Here is an 18685-nt window from a genome sequence, read left to right as displayed (position 1 = left end):
TCCATTTTATAACTAAAGAAATTAACTCTATTAACTCAACAGTTCTTATCCGTTTTACTCAGAAATTCTGTAGTGTCGTCGGGGTATTGTTCCGTTATCCGCTGTATTGATACCCATGGCTGTCTTGGACAGACCCTATGATTGCTGTATGTGGATAGAGTTCGTAGGTTCACGCATTCTCGGTAAACATTTTCCGATTATCAATGCAGTAGAGAATTGCAACACAGGTAAGTAGTACAGCCTAAGTTTATGCGGAAGTGAGTCAACTTATGTCAGGCCCTATGGTGATAAGGCAAGAGCAGTTCTGCTCTGTAATATAGCTGCATTGTGCTTGTTCTTTTTACCCCCCGTTTGTATGGCTATATATTCGCAGGACACTGTGTATTGGTGTCCTATGGGAGGTGGCATGGAAGTGCATCTCTTACGAGTGACCACCTCATGTCCAGTTGGCAGTGTGTAGTATCATCCGGTGTGTCGGATAGCCAGGGATAGCACGTAAGGTGTGTGTCTAGACCCCTCGATTAATACATTCCATTTCTTAGCATGTATGGCAGTTTAACCCGCCAGATCAATTTCCTAAACCAGGTCCAATCGGGGCGCAAAGAACCCAAAAAGGGTAATCAACTATGGAGCGACGGTACGGATGTGGCAAGTGCCTCTGTGCGCTCCCCGAGTGAAACGAGGAAGGAAGAAAAAGCAGAAAGAAAAGAACAAAAAGGGGTAGTATGCAGAAGAACAAGGGGGGGGAGAGTGTATAGGGGGAGTGGGGCCGTGGGACGTGTCAGGGGGGTTGTGCGTTTCGCCGTATATCGTTTGACAGTCGTGTGGGTGGGTGCCCGGACCCGCAGCCAGTGTGACGGAGGCTTGTTTCAATCATTACTCGACTAAGCAGGGGGTGTCGAGCCCACTCTAACCTGGAAACACCACGCCGCCAGCGCCTTGGTCATGCAGGCATCAGGGGGGGTATTGTTGCCTGAGTCCGTGGTATCGTCATGTCTTCACTACATGTGACTCCTCAAATATAGCAGCCTCTAAGTGAGCCCTCTAGTCGCGCCCTCCCGCTGGAGGGAGCCCAATGTGTCATCCCAAAGTTGTGCAATTGGGAATTTTCTCAAGCCCGCTATTTCTTCCCGATGTAATGCGACGCTTTCCGCCCTAGCCCAGTTAAGAAAGGAAATGTACCAGTACTTTGTAAGCGGTGGTTCCTTCTTTTTCCAGTGTTTAGTGAGCATCCACTTGGCGGTAATAAGTCCTAGGTCCCAGAACCTGGCCTGTATTTTGTTAAATTTGGTCCTCTTATATAATCCCAGTATGCAAGCCTCCCACGTGTGTGTCAGGCCTGTGCCAGCGCTGTGTGTCAGAAGAGATGTCACCCCATTCCAATACGTAGCAAGTGTGGGGCAATGCCAGAGCATGTGTAAAATGTCTGCGCCTGTCAGGTAACACCTGGGAAAACTAGTGGTATTGATCAAGAAATATCTATTGATCTTATCCGGCGATAAATATGCTTGATGGAATATGTACAATTGTATTATTTTGAAAGGGGAGTTACGTGGGATATTCACTGGGCCAGCTAGGACCATGGTCCATTCCTTGTCTGTCCATTCCTTCCCTCGGAGGGCCGCCCATTTGTCTCGCAGTGGCTGTGTGGATCGTTGCGTATGTATGAGGAGGGCCTGCGCCAGCCAATGGATGATATGGGAACCGTTGCTCATGACATGCAGGTATTGCACGAGGTGGTGTGTCGGCAGTTCCTCTTGTTTGTCACCCCAGGACTCCGTGTACGCGCGTAGTATGGACGCATGGAGAAGGAATTGTCCAGCTGGCAGGCCCGCGTTCTCCACCAGGTCTGCAAATGGGAGCATGGCTCCATCCGCATAGAGGTCGCCCATGGCTTCTACCCCAGCCGTATTCCAGCTTTCCAGCATGCGCAATGTCACCATTCCGCCCCTCCTGGGGGTACCCAGCAGGGGGCGCGCAGGGGCATAGGGCTTTACTTCTCTGGTCAGTTTTAGGCTACGAAGGAAGCATTTGCGAGCCACTGCCACATGCAGTGGTAGCGGGCGGGGTCCTTTAGTCAGAGGGTGGAACAGCGTGCATATTTGCGCATGGGTCCATATGGCGACGTCAGTGGCGGTGTCATCAAGGTGAGTGCCACTCAGCCAGTGTGTCACCCATTGCAGCTGTGCCTCCAGGTAGTGCAGCTCTAAGTTGGGGACCGCTAACCCTCCTTCTGCAGTGGGTGAATAGAGTTTTGCCAAAGCTACTCGAGGGCGCCCAGCGTTCCAAATCGGGTTCCGGGTCATGTATTCTAAGTCGTGGAACACCCTGACAGGGACATACTGTGGGATGTTGGCGAAGTGATACAGCAGTCTCAGCAACACTATCATTTTAGTTAGCGCTACTCTGCTGGGTACGTTCAGAGGCAGCGTCTTCCAGAATGCCATCTGGGCGCGCAACGAGGAAATAGCGCGCATCAGGTTACCCTCTAGTATATTCGGTGGGTCTCTATAGATGTGGATCCCAAGGTATTTAAATGTGGTGGGATACCAAGTAAGCCTGACACCCCCAAGGTGCACGTCGCACTCCTGTGTGTCCGGACTGAACGAGTACACTCGGATTTGGCCCAGTTTACCCTAAGACCCGATACCTCTTAAAACGTCCGGAATATGTCCGACAATAAACACGGCACACTGGCGAGGTCACGCACATAAAGAAGCAGGTCGTCTGCATAAAGCGAGACCACATGCGTGCGGTCAGCCAGTGGGATCCCCCATCCCTCTCCCCTCGTCCGCAACAGCGCCGCAAGGGGCTCTATGGCCAGTGAGAAGAGAAGGGGCGACAGGGGGCAACCCTGTCGTGTCCCTCTGCACACCTGTACTGTCTCCGAGAGCAATCCACCCGTTCGCACTCTCACACTGGGCCTTTGATAGAGTAACCCAACCATGTCTACATACGCGTCACCTAGGTCGTATTTTTCTAGTGCCGCTCTGAGGTAGGGCCATTCCACTGAATCAAAGGCCTTCTCAAGGTCCCGTACCAGGCATCCCGATCTTGGCCAGTGCATCGTGGCGGTTTCCTGTATCCGGAAGAGGCGACGGATATTGCGAGAGGGGCTTTGCGCAGGCCACAACCCATTTTGGTCACTATGGACCAGGGTCGGGACCACGGTGGCCAGGCGCCGGGCCAATAGAGAGGTGAAGATTTTATAATCGGTGTTTAACAGGGCCAAGGGTCTGTATGAGACCATACTTGTCTCTTCCCTACCGGGTTTCAGGAGCGAGACCAGGGTAGCTTCATTGAGTGTGGCCGGGAGCGCCGAGTCATCTATCGCAGCATTATATACTTTGAGTAGTTCCGGGATCAAAGTTTCTGAGCAAGTTTTAAAAAATTCGGCGGGTAGCCCATCTGGGCCTGGTGATTTGCCGTTGGAGAGAGCAAAAATGGCTTTGCGCATTTCCTCCAGCGTGAATGGCGCCTCCAAGTCCCGTTGCTGCACAGTCGCGAGGGGCGGCAGCTGAATATCCGTGAGATAGTCTGTGATAGTCTCTGGTGTGACTCTCAGCTGCGACCGGTAAAAGCCTTGGGAGTGTTGCACAAAGGCTTGAGGAATTTTGCTCGGAGTATACACCACCTCTTCCTCAGCCGTTTGAATGGCGGACACCGGTGCAGTGTGGCCCTCTTGTTTGACAAGCCAGGCCAATAGTTTCCCGGGCTTGTCGCTATATTGATGTACACGCGCCGAGTGGGCTGCGTAATTAAGGTGGCGTAGCCCTTCCAGAAGCGCCGTGTGTTCCTCACGGGCCTCTAGCAGTTGGTCATCTGTCCCTGCCACCGCCTCCTGCTCTCGGCGGAGTAGGTCAGCCTCCACCCTGCGCAGGTCAGCCTCCAGTTTTTTCTGCATGTTACCTTGTGTGCCCAGACAGTGTCCCCTGACTACGACATTGAAGGCGTCCCATTCAATCTGCGGGGAGGAAGCTGTGCCTGAGTTATCTGTGAAGTATTGTGCCACGCATGCCTGTAGGGAGTCCCTGAAGGGGGCATCTAGCAGCAGGGCAGGCTGTAAACGCCAAGTGGGGATGGGCGGGTGCGGGCGTTCCCAAACTATTCCCAGTGTATGTGGATTGTGGTCTGAGTGGGTTCGGCCAAGGTATTGTGTGTTCGTGATGAGGGGCAACAGTTCCGATGATACCATGTATCTGTCTAGGCATACATGTAATGCGTGTGCTCCTGAATAGTTGGAGTACACTCTAGTGTTGGGATAACGGGCGCGCCAGGCATCCTGTAAGTCCCATTGCGTCGCCCACTGAATGGGCGTCCTCATCGCTCCGCAAGATGGTGCATCAGGTCGGGGTGGGGCAGAGCGGTTTAGTGTTGCGTCGAGTATGTTATTGTAATCACCCCCGAGTATCCAGGGGACCCCATGCCAGGGTGCCAGTTTTTCTGAGAGGTCTGCAAGGAAGCCCCCCTGATCTATGTTGGGAGAGTAGATGGATGCCAGGACCACGGGTTGCCCATCAAGGCGGCCGTTTACAAGCACATTTCTGCCCTCCAGATCGGTATGGGAGTGTGTCATCACAAAGGGAGTGCCCGGCCTCACCCACTGCAGCGCCCCACGGGCATATGAGGAGTACTCTGTAGCATACAGTTGCCCCCGCCACCGGCGGCGCAGCGCTATCACTTCCGCCTTGTTCAAGTGTGTTTCCTGCAGGAGTGCAATTTGGATCTGCTGTCTTTTAAGGTATGTGAATATTTGGGAACGGCACGCTGGCGTGTGCATGCCTCTGATGCTCCAGGTGCAGATTTTTATCTCAGACATATTATCAATTCATGCAGCCTCTCCTCCTCCCCATACATATTAACCAGTACCGGGCCCAATGCATCCCTCCACCAAGTACGTCCACATCTATTCCCACCAACACACTCCTCACATCCCAGAATTACGTAAAAGGGGGGGGTAAACAATTAACAAATGTAACCAACTGTAGGTGAACCATATATGAATGCCAAAAGGGCAGTAGCGAAACGTGCCACCGTCCATACTCTCGATTGAGAGGGACAGCCGTTCAAGTCTAGGGGGTGTCACGTGCTAGGCACAGTCTCAGCGGCGTATCTATCTGGATAGAGAAGGAAATCGGTATCCCTCCCTGGGCCACATGATATATGCGTCTTGCAGCCAAAGTCATAGTGCGGAGATTTGGCGTAGCCTGCGATGCAGGGGTTCCAGTCTAGCCAGCCATGTAGGGGCAAAGCAAAGTGTGTCGCACATCCCAGGCCACAAGCATAGTTCAACCCCTGCGTGTTAGGGCCTGCGGGCAAAGGGGGGGTTGGCGGGGGGGGGGGGGGGAGTTACAGGGCGGCCTCTCCATTACAGCACCATTTCAGCGTCTATTTGACTGGGGCAATAGTCACTGTGCCTCAACTCCACCGTCCATCCCGGGGGCAAGGGAGTCGTCACCGGTGTCACCAAGCTCCAGCAGTGCCACAGCGTCCATCCTGCCCCCATTATTGTCTCTGCCATTCTGGCAGGTTTTGCCAGGACTCCTCATGCGGTGTCAATGAAGCAAGTCAGCTGTCTGCGGTGTGACATCCGGCAGGTCTACCGAAAGCTGAGAATCCGGTGTTCGAGGCATGTGGGCTGCTAAATTCATATCTTAGCATTAGATCGCCGCCTAGTGTTGGGCTCGGATGATCGCACATTGTTGTCCTGGAAGAGTCTTCGAAGTATCCTGAGATAGGTGGCTCCTCCCCTGGACTACAGTGCGCATGGGCATCGGCTCCATCCCCAGATTGTTTTTTTCCGCCATTGGGTTCGGATGTGGTCTCGACGTCTTACTGTCGGAACCAAGAAAAACTAACTTTTAGCGGCCAAAAGGCCTCGATTTTCTTGCGTCGGTATTGTCTGCGCTCGGTCTCGAGTCTTCCGTCTCTTGGAGCCGGAATAAGCGGAGTTTTCTTCGCTCTCGGAACTTTGAGGCCTTCTCATCGCGACACGACTGCAAACCTTTTCAGACATGGAGCGGAGCCCGTTTAAGTACTGCCCGCTCTGTGGGTCCAAGTACCCACACATCGATCTACACCCCGTGTGTAACAAATGCCTTTCGCCTGACCACGACGACGGCAAGTGCAAGTTGTGTGCACAGTTCCGCTCGAAGAAGACTCTCAAGCTTCGGCGTGCGGTGCGCATGGAAGCTAAACAAGCGGCCCCGGATCCGGAGAACATCTTCGGCGACCAGGACGAAGAGGACCGGGGTCATCATCTCCAAATCTCCCCACCCGAGACGGAGGTCGAGGCGGATCCGGGAGACGACGACGGAGTCGCGGGTCAAGGCCTTGACTACGTCGACGAGGTAGGAGACGACGATGAGATTTATGGGGCCGCGGCAGACAGCTCGGGGGACGAGCTCTGCCCCGAAGGTTACGAGGATACCGACCGGGACACGGGATCGCCTGTCGGCCTTACCCAAGACCCGTTGCCGCAAGCCACAGCCCCGCCTTCGGGCCCGGCCACGGACTTACTTGCTGAGCAGACTGTTTCGAAACCGAAACCATCGGGATCGACAACACCTAAAATGGCGACCCGAAAACGAAACCGAAACTTAAGGACTCGAGTGTCCCTAAGATGGCTGCCGTGCCGGTGAAAACGACGGTGCCCGCTACCCCATCGACTCCGTCGACCTCCGGTCCGCAGAAGTCGAAGAAGTCCGTCGATTCCGATGCTGCAAAATCGAAACCGACGCCAGAGGAGGGGTCCTCCAAAAAAGATGGTCGGCACGGGTCAGCGGCTACGACGCCGTCCAAGCCCGCCAAAGTCGGCTCCAAGGAGGCTACGCAGGCACACGGAAAGAAGTCTGCGCCCCGAACACAGGAATCGGAGGCGGTTACGACAGGATCCGCGCCCAAAGCGCACAAGGCCCACAAGGACGTCGGATCCGAGGGCAAGATCAGACCATCCTCGTCAGCGCCGAAACAAACTGTGAGTGAGCCGTCCCTCATAGCCGAATCACTGCAAAGAATCAGGGAGAAGGCCTTTGCCCCGTCGGCTCCGATGCCATCGCCGCAGCCGCAAAAGGACACTCCAGCGAAGCCTTCTGGGAAACTTCTCTTTATTTTGCCGCCGAAGGAGGCGCCGAAAGCTTTTTCAACCAAGTCGGCACCGAAACAGGTGATTTCTTCACCGGCTGGCCCGCTTCCACGTCGGGTACTCGAATCAGAGGACGATTCGGAGCATTTCATCGACGCTGACACAGGCAAACTGACTGAGGAAAATCACTTCGGAGCCAGTGGACTCCTATGTCATCCCACTAAAGAAGAAGAGGGTGCCCCTTGACGCCTCAGGCCTCACGGAACCAATCCAGCCTCCTCCGAGACGGAGCCCTACTCCCTCCCCAGAACACTCTGCGGGTGAGGGGTATGATGAAGACGAGCAGTACAATTTCCCTATCAATGAACCTGATGCACAACCGGATTCATATGATGACACTGGTGACCAGAACACCCAGGGTGTGGGGCAGGACCCGCAGCTTTTTAATGCACGTGCATCCCCGACTGAGGATTCAGCAGGTTTTCATGCACTACTCGAAAGGGCGGCAGCCAATCATGATGTGGACATGCATGCCGACCCGGTTGAGGAAGACTTCCTTTTCGACACTTTTTCAGTCTCTGAAAGGACAGTAAAGACACTGCCTATGCTTAAAGGAGTCCTCAAGCATGCTGGGGACATATTTAAGGAGCCTACAAGAGCGAGAGTGGTCAACCCTCGCATTGAAAAAAAGTACAGACCTGCACCTGCGGACCCCGCATACATCCGGGGACAATTGCCACTGGACTCTCTTGTGGTCGCCAATGCCAGGAAACGTGCCAACTCCCAGACAACGGGTGAAGCTCCTCCCCCGGATAAGGAGTCCAAAGTGCTAGAGGCAGGGGGCAAAAGAGTAGCTGCACAGGCATCAAACTTTTGGCGCATCGCCAATACACAGGCACTCTTGGCGCGTTACGATAGGGCGCACTACGACACCCTAGAACAGATTGTACAACACCTGCCTCCACAGTTCCAAGAAGCCACCCAACTGCTCATTGGGGAAGGAAAGCTAATCTCAAACGCAGCCATCAAGTGTGCACTTGACGCTGCGGACACAGCTGCTAGAGCTATCAACACTAGCGTTATGCTGAGACGACAAGCGTGGCTCCGCATCTCAGGGTTTAAACCGGATATTCAGACAACAATCCTTAATCAGCCAGTCAATCCTGAAAGTCTGTTTGGTCCAGATGTTGACACCACCCTAGAGAAAATAAAGAAGGACACAGAAACTGCTAAGTCCATGGGGGCCCTGCAGTCACAACAGTTTCGTGGCAGCAATTTTCGTCGCTCAGGTGCACGTGGAGTCACCAGAGGACAAATGGGTCAACAATCCCAGTTCTCTAAAGGTGGGGCACAATCCTTGTTCACGAAACAGAACAAGGGAGGTTACAGAAATAACAGCAACAGAGGTCGCGGCAGAGGAAACAACCGCTCCCGCTCCTCTGCTCCAAGCAAACAGTGACTCTCTGTCACTGCCCCCCGACCACCTAACACCTGTCGGGGGGAGACTACGGCAGTTCCTGCCCGTCTGGAAAAACATCACCACAGACAGGTGGGTGCGACAACTAGTCCAGTATGGTTATTGCCTAGAGTTGAGGTCCACTCCACCCAACATCCCGCCAAGGCAAAGGCCTATGTCCGCAGAGCACTTGCTCTTATTGCAGCAGGAAGTAGTGGTGATGCTGCAAAAGGGAGCAATCGAGCTCGTGCCGGTGGGAGAGGAAGGCACGGGGGTTTATTCCCTGTACTTCCTTATTCCAAAGAAGGACGGATCTCTCAGACCCATTCTAGATCTACGTCCCCTCAACCTGTACATACTGTCAGAACATTTCCACATGCTTACACTGCAACAGATTCTTCCATTGCTAAACCAGGGAGATTTCTTAGCAACCTTAGATCTCAAGGATGCCTATTTCCACATTCCACTACACCCGTCACACAGGAAATACCTCAGGTTCACTATTCAAGGCAGGCACTACCAGTTCAAGGTCCTACCCTTCGGAGTCACCACAGCCCCGAGGGTGTTCACCAAGTGTCTGGCGACAGTAGCGGCGCACCTCAGGAGGCAGAACATCCATGTCTACCCCTACCTAGACGACTGGCTCGTGCAAGCCAAGTCAGAGCAACAGTGCGCCGCAGACATGTCGTCTACAATTCACCTTCTTCACGATCTGGGTTTCTCCCTGAACTACCCAAAATCGCATCTTCAGCCGGCACTTGTCCGGCAGTTCCTAGGTGCGACGATCAACACCCTGACGGCCATGGCTCAGCCAAACCAAGTCAGGATAGACAACATGCAGGCTCTGATCCAAAGGTTCAGGCCACAACACTCGCTTCCAGCGAGAGTGTTCATGCAGTTGATAGGCATGATGGCCTCCTGCATCTTCATAGTCCCTCACGCACGGCTACATATGCGCCCGCTCCAGGAGTGCTTAGCGAATCAGTGGACACAGGCTCGTGGGCAATTGACAGACCTAGTGTTGGTTACCAGTCGGGCATACGACTCTCTGCATTGGTGGACTCCACACAACCTTTGCAAGGGCCGACTGTTCCAAGAGCCTGTGCCGCAGATTGTCCTGACAACGGACGCATCTCTCCAGGGATGGGGAGCTCATGTGCTCACTTACACAGTGCAGGGACTACGGACGACGCAGCAACAGAAGATGCACATCAACTATCTGGAACTGATGGCAATCTTCATGGCGCTCAAGTCCTTCATTGTACATCTGTGCAACAAAGTCGTGCTAGTCCGGACGGACAACATGACCGCGATGTACTATATTCAAAAGCAGGGAGGCACCCACTCGCAACAGCTGTCTCATCTGGCTCAGAGCATGTGGAAGTGGGCCATTCAGAGGAACATTTTCCTCATGGCAGAACACCTCCCAGGAAAGGACAATCAGATGGCGGATCTGCTCAGCAGGTACCGCCATCAAATGCACGAGTGGGAGTTACACCCATCTGTCCTCCACCCGTACTTCCAGCAGTGGGGTCATCCGGAGATAGACCTGTTTGCCACAAAAGAGAACGCAAAATGCCAACACTTTGCCGCCAGGTTCCCTCACCCACAGTCGCAGGGGAATGCGATATGGATGAACTGGTCAGGCAAATTTGCGTACGCTTTTCCGCCAGCCCCTCTAATACCGCTGGTCGCAAGAAAGCTAAGGCAGCACGAGATGACTCTCATCCTAGTTGCTCCAACGTGGGCGCGCCAGGCCTGGTACACCACGTTCCTCGAACTCTCAGTGGTGCCGCATCAAAGACTGCGCCTCACGCCCAGTCTTTTGACGCAGAACCATGGAGAAATTCAGCATCCAGATCCGCAACAGCTCAACCTGGCGATCTGGCTCCTGAAGTCCTAGAGTTTGGATACCTTAACCTACCTCCGGAATGCATGAACATCATCAAGGAGGCGAGGAAACCAACTACTAGAGCATGCTATGCTGCAAAGTGGAAGCGTTTTGTCATTTACTGTACAGCCAATGACATCAACCCGCTAGATGCATCTATCCCCAACATCATCTGCTATCTGTTGCATCTTTACAAGTGCAATCTAGCGTACACTTCCATTCGGATACATCTATCCGCCATAGCGGCTTATCTCCAGAACAGGCAGCACCTCTCTGTCTTCAGAGTGCCCGCCATTAAAGCCTTCCTTGAAGGTCTGAAACGAGTCATTCCCCCAAGAACACCGCCAGCTCCGGTGTGGAACCTCAATGTCGTTCTCACCAGACTGATGGGACCACCATTTGAGCCACTGCACTCGTGTGAACTCCAGTTCCTTACGTGGAAAGTAGCTTTCCTTGTAGCTATTACGTCTCTCAGGCGTGTCAGTGAGCTGCAGGCGCTCACAATCCAAGAGCCATTCATTCAAATTCATCCAAATAGGGTAGTGCTACGCACTAACCCCAAATTCCTTCCGAAGGTGGTGTCACAGTTTCATCTAAACCAAACTATTGACTTACCAGCATTCTTTCAAAACCCGCAAACGGTGGCGGAAAGAATGCTCCATACCTTAGATGTACGGAGGGCTTTGATGTACTACATAGACAGAACACAACCCTTTAGAAAAACAAAACAACTCTTTGTTGCCTTCGCACCACAACACAAAGGCAACCCGATTTCCAAGGCAGGGATAGCCAGATGGATTGTTAAATGCATCCAGATATGTTATCAAAAAGCCAAGCGCACTTTAACAATACCCCCCAGAGCGCACTCCACACGCAAACTGGGGGCATCCATGGCTTTCCTAGGGAACATTCCTTTAGAGGATATTTGCAGAGCAGCCACGTGGGTTACACCACATACCTTTACAAAACACTACTGTGTTGATGTGCATTCCAAGCAGCAAGCTGCTGTAGGACAGGCTGTTCTGAAGACACTTTTTCAGGTTTCTGCAGCTGGCACGGGCAACCGCCGCTGATGGAGGGACTGCTATGTATTCTATGCTAAGATATGAATTTAGCAGCCCACATGCCTCGAACTGAATATGCTACTTACCAGTATGCATCTGTTCTTGGCATGTAGGGCTGCTAACATTCATATCGCCCGCCCTCCTCCCCGGTGCCTGTCGCAGCTGCAGATATACTATTGTATTTATTCATTAGCATGGACATCCTTTACACTTTTCACTCCATCTTCTGCCACAATGGCGAAAAACAATCTGGGGATGGAGCCGATGCCCATGCGCACTGTAGTCCAGGGGAGGAGCCACCTATCTCAGGATACTTCGAAGACTCTTCCAGGACAACAATGTGCGATCATCCGAGCCCAACACTAGGCGGCGATCTAATGCTAAGATATGAATGTTAGCAGCCCTACATGCCAAGAACAGATGCATACTGGTAAGTAGCATATTCAATACCATAGATGGCTTCATCATCGCTTGGGACTATCCGAGGGCTAGCGCCCGGTGCGGCTTCCGATGTCGGGGAGCTGCTCAGCTGAGAGACCCTGCGGAGTGCATCCCTCTGCTCCTCAAGAATTTGGTCCGCTGGCGGAGAGTGGCGCGCCGTTTCCTCCGGTCGACGAGCCTGCTGTTCTTTGTTCCTGCGACGACGTCTCGGTCCACGTGTCCGTGGTCTCGTCTCATTGCCCTGTGGCTGTCTGGGCGCCACGCCAGTGCCACTATCGAGCCAGGCGTTTACTTCGTCAGGGTTATTAAAGAAGTAAGTTTTATCCTGCGCCACCACTCTTAGCTTTGCGGGGAAGAGGAGGGAATATTTGAGGCCCGCTGTGCGGAGCCTTCGTTTTACCTCCAGGAAGGAATGTCTTTGACGTTGCACCTGGATAGTGTAGTCCGGGAAGAACATCACAGTGGCATTGTCTATGCGAATCTCTCCAAGCCTTCTAGCCTCCCGCAGGACCGAATCTCGGTCACGATAGTTCTGTATCCTAAGGAGCAGCAGTCTCGTGTTAGAGCCCGTGGAAAGTGGTCTCGTGGGTACTCGGTGCGCCTGTTCCACCACAAAGTAGGGCGAAAGCGTGTCTTCCGGAAGTATGCCCCTCAGCCAGTCCTCTACGTGCTGGGCCGGGTCGTTGCCTTCCCATTTTTCCGGGATCCCCACGAGTCTGATGTTGTTCTGTCGTGCCCGCCCTTCCGCATCCTCGGCACGGTCTTCTAGAAACTCGACCCTGTTCAGGAGGTCCTGTACTTGTTTATCCGTGTGGTTGACTCGATGTTCAAGTTCCGCCACTGTTCCCTCTAGGGTCTTGGTTCGATCTGCCAATTTTTTGTGATCGTCCCTTAGGTGGGTGAGATCTATGGCGACGCTGTCGATTTTGGTTTCCAGTGAAGTTCTAGTCGACTGGAGTGACTCTTCCAAGCGTTCCATGGCGGCGAGCACGCTATCCAGTCTCGTGGTCACCTGGTCAGCATCCATCTTTTTTTAGCGTCTTATCAGTTTTCCCTTTTGGTGGGGCACCTCCCGTTCCAGTGCGCGTCCTCACCCCTCCGGACATGGGCAGAGCTACTTGGCTATCAGTCCTGCTGAGCTTACAGGAGGCTCCAGCAGTGAGTCGGTCTTTGGTTCGTGATCGTGAGGAGGCTTGGCGATGTCCAAGGTCAGCGGGGCGTTAGGATGCGTGATGGTCCCAACGCAGTTAGCCAGGCGGCGTCTCACGTGCCAGCTGTGGCATTACTCTGATCAGGCAGGTGCATTCACGTGCTACAGCGGGTGCCAGTCCTCGCCTCCGCTTCGGCATGTGTATCGGGCAGTTAGTGGTCCCAACGGTTTCGGGGCAGCCATGGCAGACGGGAGATCTGTGTTGGGTCTCCGGTGTAAATGCTCCGCGATTCGCCGCAGGGGGCCAGGCCTTGTCCGGTGTCTGGGACGGCGTCTCAGTGTTGCACTGCACGTGCGAGGCGTTGTCTTCACCTCCAGTTCCGAGGTCGTCTCTCAGCGTCCCGTGCGTTTTCAGCGATTCCAATCCCTCAGCGAAGGCACATCCGAGTGATTCCCCTCGTCAGCCGATCGTGAAAGTCCCAGGGGAAGGGCCCGCGTGGACCGGGGTCAGGCAGTGTCTCCACCAGTTGGGTATGCGCCCTCACTCCTGGGATATCGTCCTCGTGGGCCACTAACGCCTTCTCCGTGTGGGCCTTGGCGCCCAATTCAGGCTCTCCGCTCACAACGGGGTCTTTTGCGGGCGCAGAAAAGCCTCGCCGCGTGTTCGCGGCTGCTCAGTGAGTCCTGGAGGGGGGGGCCCTCTCCCCCGGCGTCTCGGTCCCGCCCGCATGCTTCTGGCAGTGTTCTACGGCACTCAGCAGCCGGGCGGCGTCTTCCCTGGCCGGGCCCCTACCTGCGCATCGGGTGGCTTCCGCTGATCAGGGCCCCGTTCGTCTTTGGCTCAGTCCCTCCACAGCGCCCAGGAGACACCGCTGATCTTGATCCGGGGCAGCCAGAGGGCTTCCCGGTTCCGTTTCCAGCTGGCAGAGAGGCCGAGTTCAGCAGTTGGTAGGCCGCATGTGTGGGCCCGGTCATCAGTCCAAGCCGCGGCCTCACGTTGCCACCTCCGCCGGTCGGGTTGCAGGGTATCCCGCAGGAAGCCTCTAGGAAAGGTCGGTGCAGACCGGATCGATCCCTCAGAACAAAAGTCAGCCAGTGGGACGGTATTGGCTCTGCAATGCTCCGCCCGCAGTTTCGGGCGGCTGCGAGGAGAAATAGCGGAGAATCAGCTCAGGGAAGGGGAGCTCTGCTCGGAGCTCTACCCGAGTGCGACCTCCGCCATCGCGTGCCCAGCCACGCCCCGTAGTTTTCACCACAGATAAGGAGTTTTGTGGACTTAAAACCCATAGGAAAAGCTTTCAGGCCAAAGGCATTCCTGTATTGCCTGCATACTCCATCCTGCTAGCAACAAAGCCTTCCTCGTTTAGTAATATGTTGAAGCTTGTGGAGATGATGTTCACATTCAGCATATCTACAGCAGAAGCTGAACGTGTGTTTTCAACAATGAATATCATTAGGAAACCACGAAGAAAACGGTTAAATCAAGATATTCTCCACGACATAATGCTTCTTAAGGTAGAAGGACCCAACTTTGAGGATTATGACCCCAGCAGAGCTATTGATCTCTGGCTTACAACAGGCGACACAACGCATGTGTGCAGACATAAAAGGCCACATCTATCATAACTACTGAAGTATTGCTAATATGAGTCTTACAGCAGCCTGCCATGCAAGATCATTTATTGTTGTAAATTGTATTCAGATACAATTTCTATGTTTGGATAAATGGGATAATATTGCTAGTCAAGTTTTTCTTTACATTATTATTGCAAAGCATTTAATGGTTTTAATTTTAATAAAACAAAAATATATTCAGTTTTTCTGTCAGCCCTTGTGTTTAATGTATGGACGGGAGTAGATGGGGCAAGTGGATTTTACAGGACATGTAGAGCTCAGTGGCATTTTGTCCCTTGGACAAGTAGATTATTTTGAAAATTCCACACCCTTGGCCTCTCTGCAGAGGAAGCTTCCCTCCATTTGTTGTATTGTTCTTTGACTGGTTTTGACAGGGATACTCAGGACTTGAAGGACAAATTAATGTTCCACTTTCTTCTTCATGCTCATTTTTCATTATTTAACGTATTTTTGATCCTGACAGCACTTAAACCCAGTACTTGTCATGCAGAATCGAAAGTCATGCTTCTAGGAAAACAAACACAGACATTATTATTCACTTGTAATGCTTTTTGTTTTACGCACCAACTCAATGCTGCAGTTACCCCTGCACAACCCATATTATTACTTACCAATTTCCTAGCAGGTGTTAGTAACATGCACATAAGCAGCATTAGTCCTTTTTATTAGGTCTCGTCCTGGCGAAAGCGCGAAGCGCGTTCTCGCCGCGAGACCTATAGCCGTCAGCTCTGCTTACAAGGCGCCAAAAGGGGCAAGGAGATGGGCACGCGCAGCTTCAGGAATCGGATCAGGTCGCGCGCGCGTTCACCATCTCCTGTCTCTATAGAAAGCTCCAACACACAGCCACACCTCCCCCTGCTTTCGCGCGCGCGTTCACCATCTCCTGTCTCTATAGAAAGCTCCAACACACAGCCACACCTCCCCCTGCTTTCGCACACGCTCTCGCACACACACAAGCGCACACATAGAGACACACACAACGCACAAAAACAAGTGCACATACATGCACGCCTACACACAAGCGCACACATACAGAGACACCCCCCGCCGCACACACACGAGCGCACAGACACACCTCCCCTCCCCCACCCCCAGTACAACTAAGCCCCACTCACCGCATCGGCGCCACTCCGGACTTCACCAGCCTCCATGGGGCTCTCCCTCGGGCATGGCAGCCCCGCGTCACCACTGCTCCTCTGGCCAGTCACTCCGTGGGCGCGGGCTTCCAGCAGAAAACGGAAGTCCCGTCCCACGACAGGTTTTGGCAGTGCACGCGCACATATTGTTTGTATTTCATTTCGCCGCTTTGGAGGCGGCATGCGCGACTCATGATAGGGCGGCAGCCTTGGTAAGCACAAAGTCCATTTACGCAGGAGGCGTCGATTCCTTTTAACCGGAACCTGGCGGCGGCTTGTAGGTGTCCGTATTGTCTCCTCGGGCCCCGGTAGGCGCCGGGCTTAGCAGACGGTGAACTGCATCACCTAATCATGCAGAGCAGCCATGTTCACGTTTCCTTCTGGCTGGGCACCATTCACCGTCTTACATAGAAGTGTATAGACTTTAGAGCGTGATGTGCATGTCTCTAGGCACCTACCTATTTATTCATTTTGATATTATCTGTTCCGACCGGTCACGCTCCTCTCAGAACACGGCGAAAGCCTAAAAGCACTGAATATTCTCGCCATGCAAATGAGACTTTTAACCGAACAAAACGAATTATCCAAACCACTGGAGGGATAGAATGGAGTGCACGTTGTGCTGGCGGCGTGCTGGCTTTGCCTTTGTGAAGCTGCTATAAAGTACTATGCAGCCACAATGGGAGCGCACTGCAGTGACGGGGGGTTAGGGGGGTGGGGGGAGAACGAATGCACAGATTGATAACTCAGCGACAAATTCACAAGACTCTGCTGTTCTGGTTTCCAGCTTGCCACCACTGTAATGACGCTGTTGTGAAGCTAACATGTAATCATTGCATTGGTAAGACGGGCCCGGGGGCGCGCGCCAGCCTCTGGCAATAAATTCGATCGGGCCTGTTTGCTGCTTGGAGGGAGGGAGGGAGGAGAGGTCAGTCCGAGTTCAAGCTTATTACACTGACGCAATGTAGTGGAATTCAAAGGATTCCTTCTGCCATAAAACGAGACCTGATATTGATGTTGTTCATTTTTTATTTATAATCAAATGTGCAAAGGAATGGGAAACGGCATAAACTATACACAATGATTTATACATATAGACACTTTGGTTGTACTGAGCAAAGTCAGTCCAGAAAGTAGTCAGACCTAAACAGAAATATAATATTCAATTCAAAAGATTAAAAACAACAAAAAACATGGACAAAATTATCAGATCGTGCTAGTTTGGGTGAACGCATGACGCAATACTCATGAGTGCGAAATACAAAGTGCTTAGCACATAAGTAGACTTTAATTGCACTCTTCCTGAGCATCCTGAATTGCTTCATTGAAACATGCATTTGCCTGTTTAAAACGGAAAGAATATTTAGGGTTTCATACATTGAATATATTGTACCATGCATGGCACTTGCCATTGTGTTCAATAAATAGCAGGATTTTTAGTCCACGATAAAGCCCAAACCACAGTTAATGTTAGGCTCTATTACGGCCCCATAAATTTAGGACTGGGTGGCAGTTTGTGGAATGTTGATTCTCATATTGTTAGTATGTATCTACATGCCGTGCTTTTGACACACCTTTTACGTATGCAGTGAGAACACCATGTTTTATTGGGGTAAGTAGTGTATGCGTGCCCCGGCTTGATGTCCTGTCATGCTTTTAAGCCATTCTTGAATTGCGTCTTTTGAGCATCGTTACACGCCACATAATTACACTCTACTGAATACAACATACTCTCCCCATATTACCACTCAGTGCCACATAATTACACGCCACATAATTACACTCTTCTCAATGCAACGTAAATACACTCTATCTATGTATCGCATTTACTCACTCTATCTATCGCCATCACTCTATCTATCTATGTATCTATCTATGTATCTATCGCCCTCACTCTATCTATCTATCGCATCACCACAGCATCACTCAGCACCACCACAGCATCACTCAGGGGCACCACAACATCACTATGCGCTACCACAGCATCACTGAACGCCACAGCATCACTCGTCGCCACCACAACATCACTCAGCGTCACCACAGCATCAATCTGTGCAACCATTCAACAACTGGTTCAAAAATGTTCTCTCAATGTTTCAAGCTTTATTACAAATGTCACAAAAAGATATTAATATTTCACTTCTGTTATGGGATTTTCGTCACAATAAAATACAATGAACATATTCTTCACAAAAGTTTAAGCTTTTGCCATTAAAAATTACAATAACTTTTATTTAAGTATTAATTATTAAAAGAATTAAAAGCCATTGTTATTTGTAATATCAATACATCGAAGTCACGTAAATACAACACATATTGCATTACAAATGCTATAGGTGTCACATTGTTTTCGTTAGTCAAGAAACATTTGCAGCCTACTCTTAGTACTTTAGTTCGCGCTTGCCCAGTAGCATTTTCCCTCATGTTAAGCCGTTTTCGTATAATTTTCACCACACACAGTTAGTAAATGTTACTGAGGGGTCAATCTGAGCAAGTTTTCTATTTTTATGAAAACCCTGCTCCATCATCTGCCTAGCTTCCGAAACTTGTTACGGCATCCACAGCTTGTTCAAAATGAAGCACTGCGATATATTTATGACCTAACAATGAACATATCATACCTGTCCTCCTGTCACCCCATGGGCTGCCTATCCACAACTGAATCATCATCAGGCAATAAGCATTGTCCATAAATCCTTGAAATGTTAGCTTCTAAATTGACATGGTCTAACCATCTCCACCCCAGGACCTTTATGCACAGCTGTTTAGTTTTGTTTACACATCCCCAAATACAGACAAGTCTTTTGGAGCTGGAGCTTTCTCAATTG

At 51.8% G+C, this 18685-nt stretch overlaps 1 protein-coding gene across 4 annotated transcripts in view; it reads left to right on the top strand.

Annotated features, from left to right (window-relative positions):
* TDRD15 (tudor domain containing 15) overlaps positions 1-18685 on the top strand; it is a 218600-nt gene that overhangs the window by 39254 nt on the left and 160661 nt on the right. The window lies entirely within an intron of this gene.

Source organism: Lissotriton helveticus, chromosome 6 (genome assembly GCF_964261635.1).
Source record: "Lissotriton helveticus chromosome 6, aLisHel1.1, whole genome shotgun sequence".
In the NCBI taxonomy this organism is placed as follows: Eukaryota; Metazoa; Chordata; class Amphibia; order Caudata; family Salamandridae; genus Lissotriton; species Lissotriton helveticus.
This window is presented reverse-complemented; position numbering and strand designations above follow the sequence as displayed.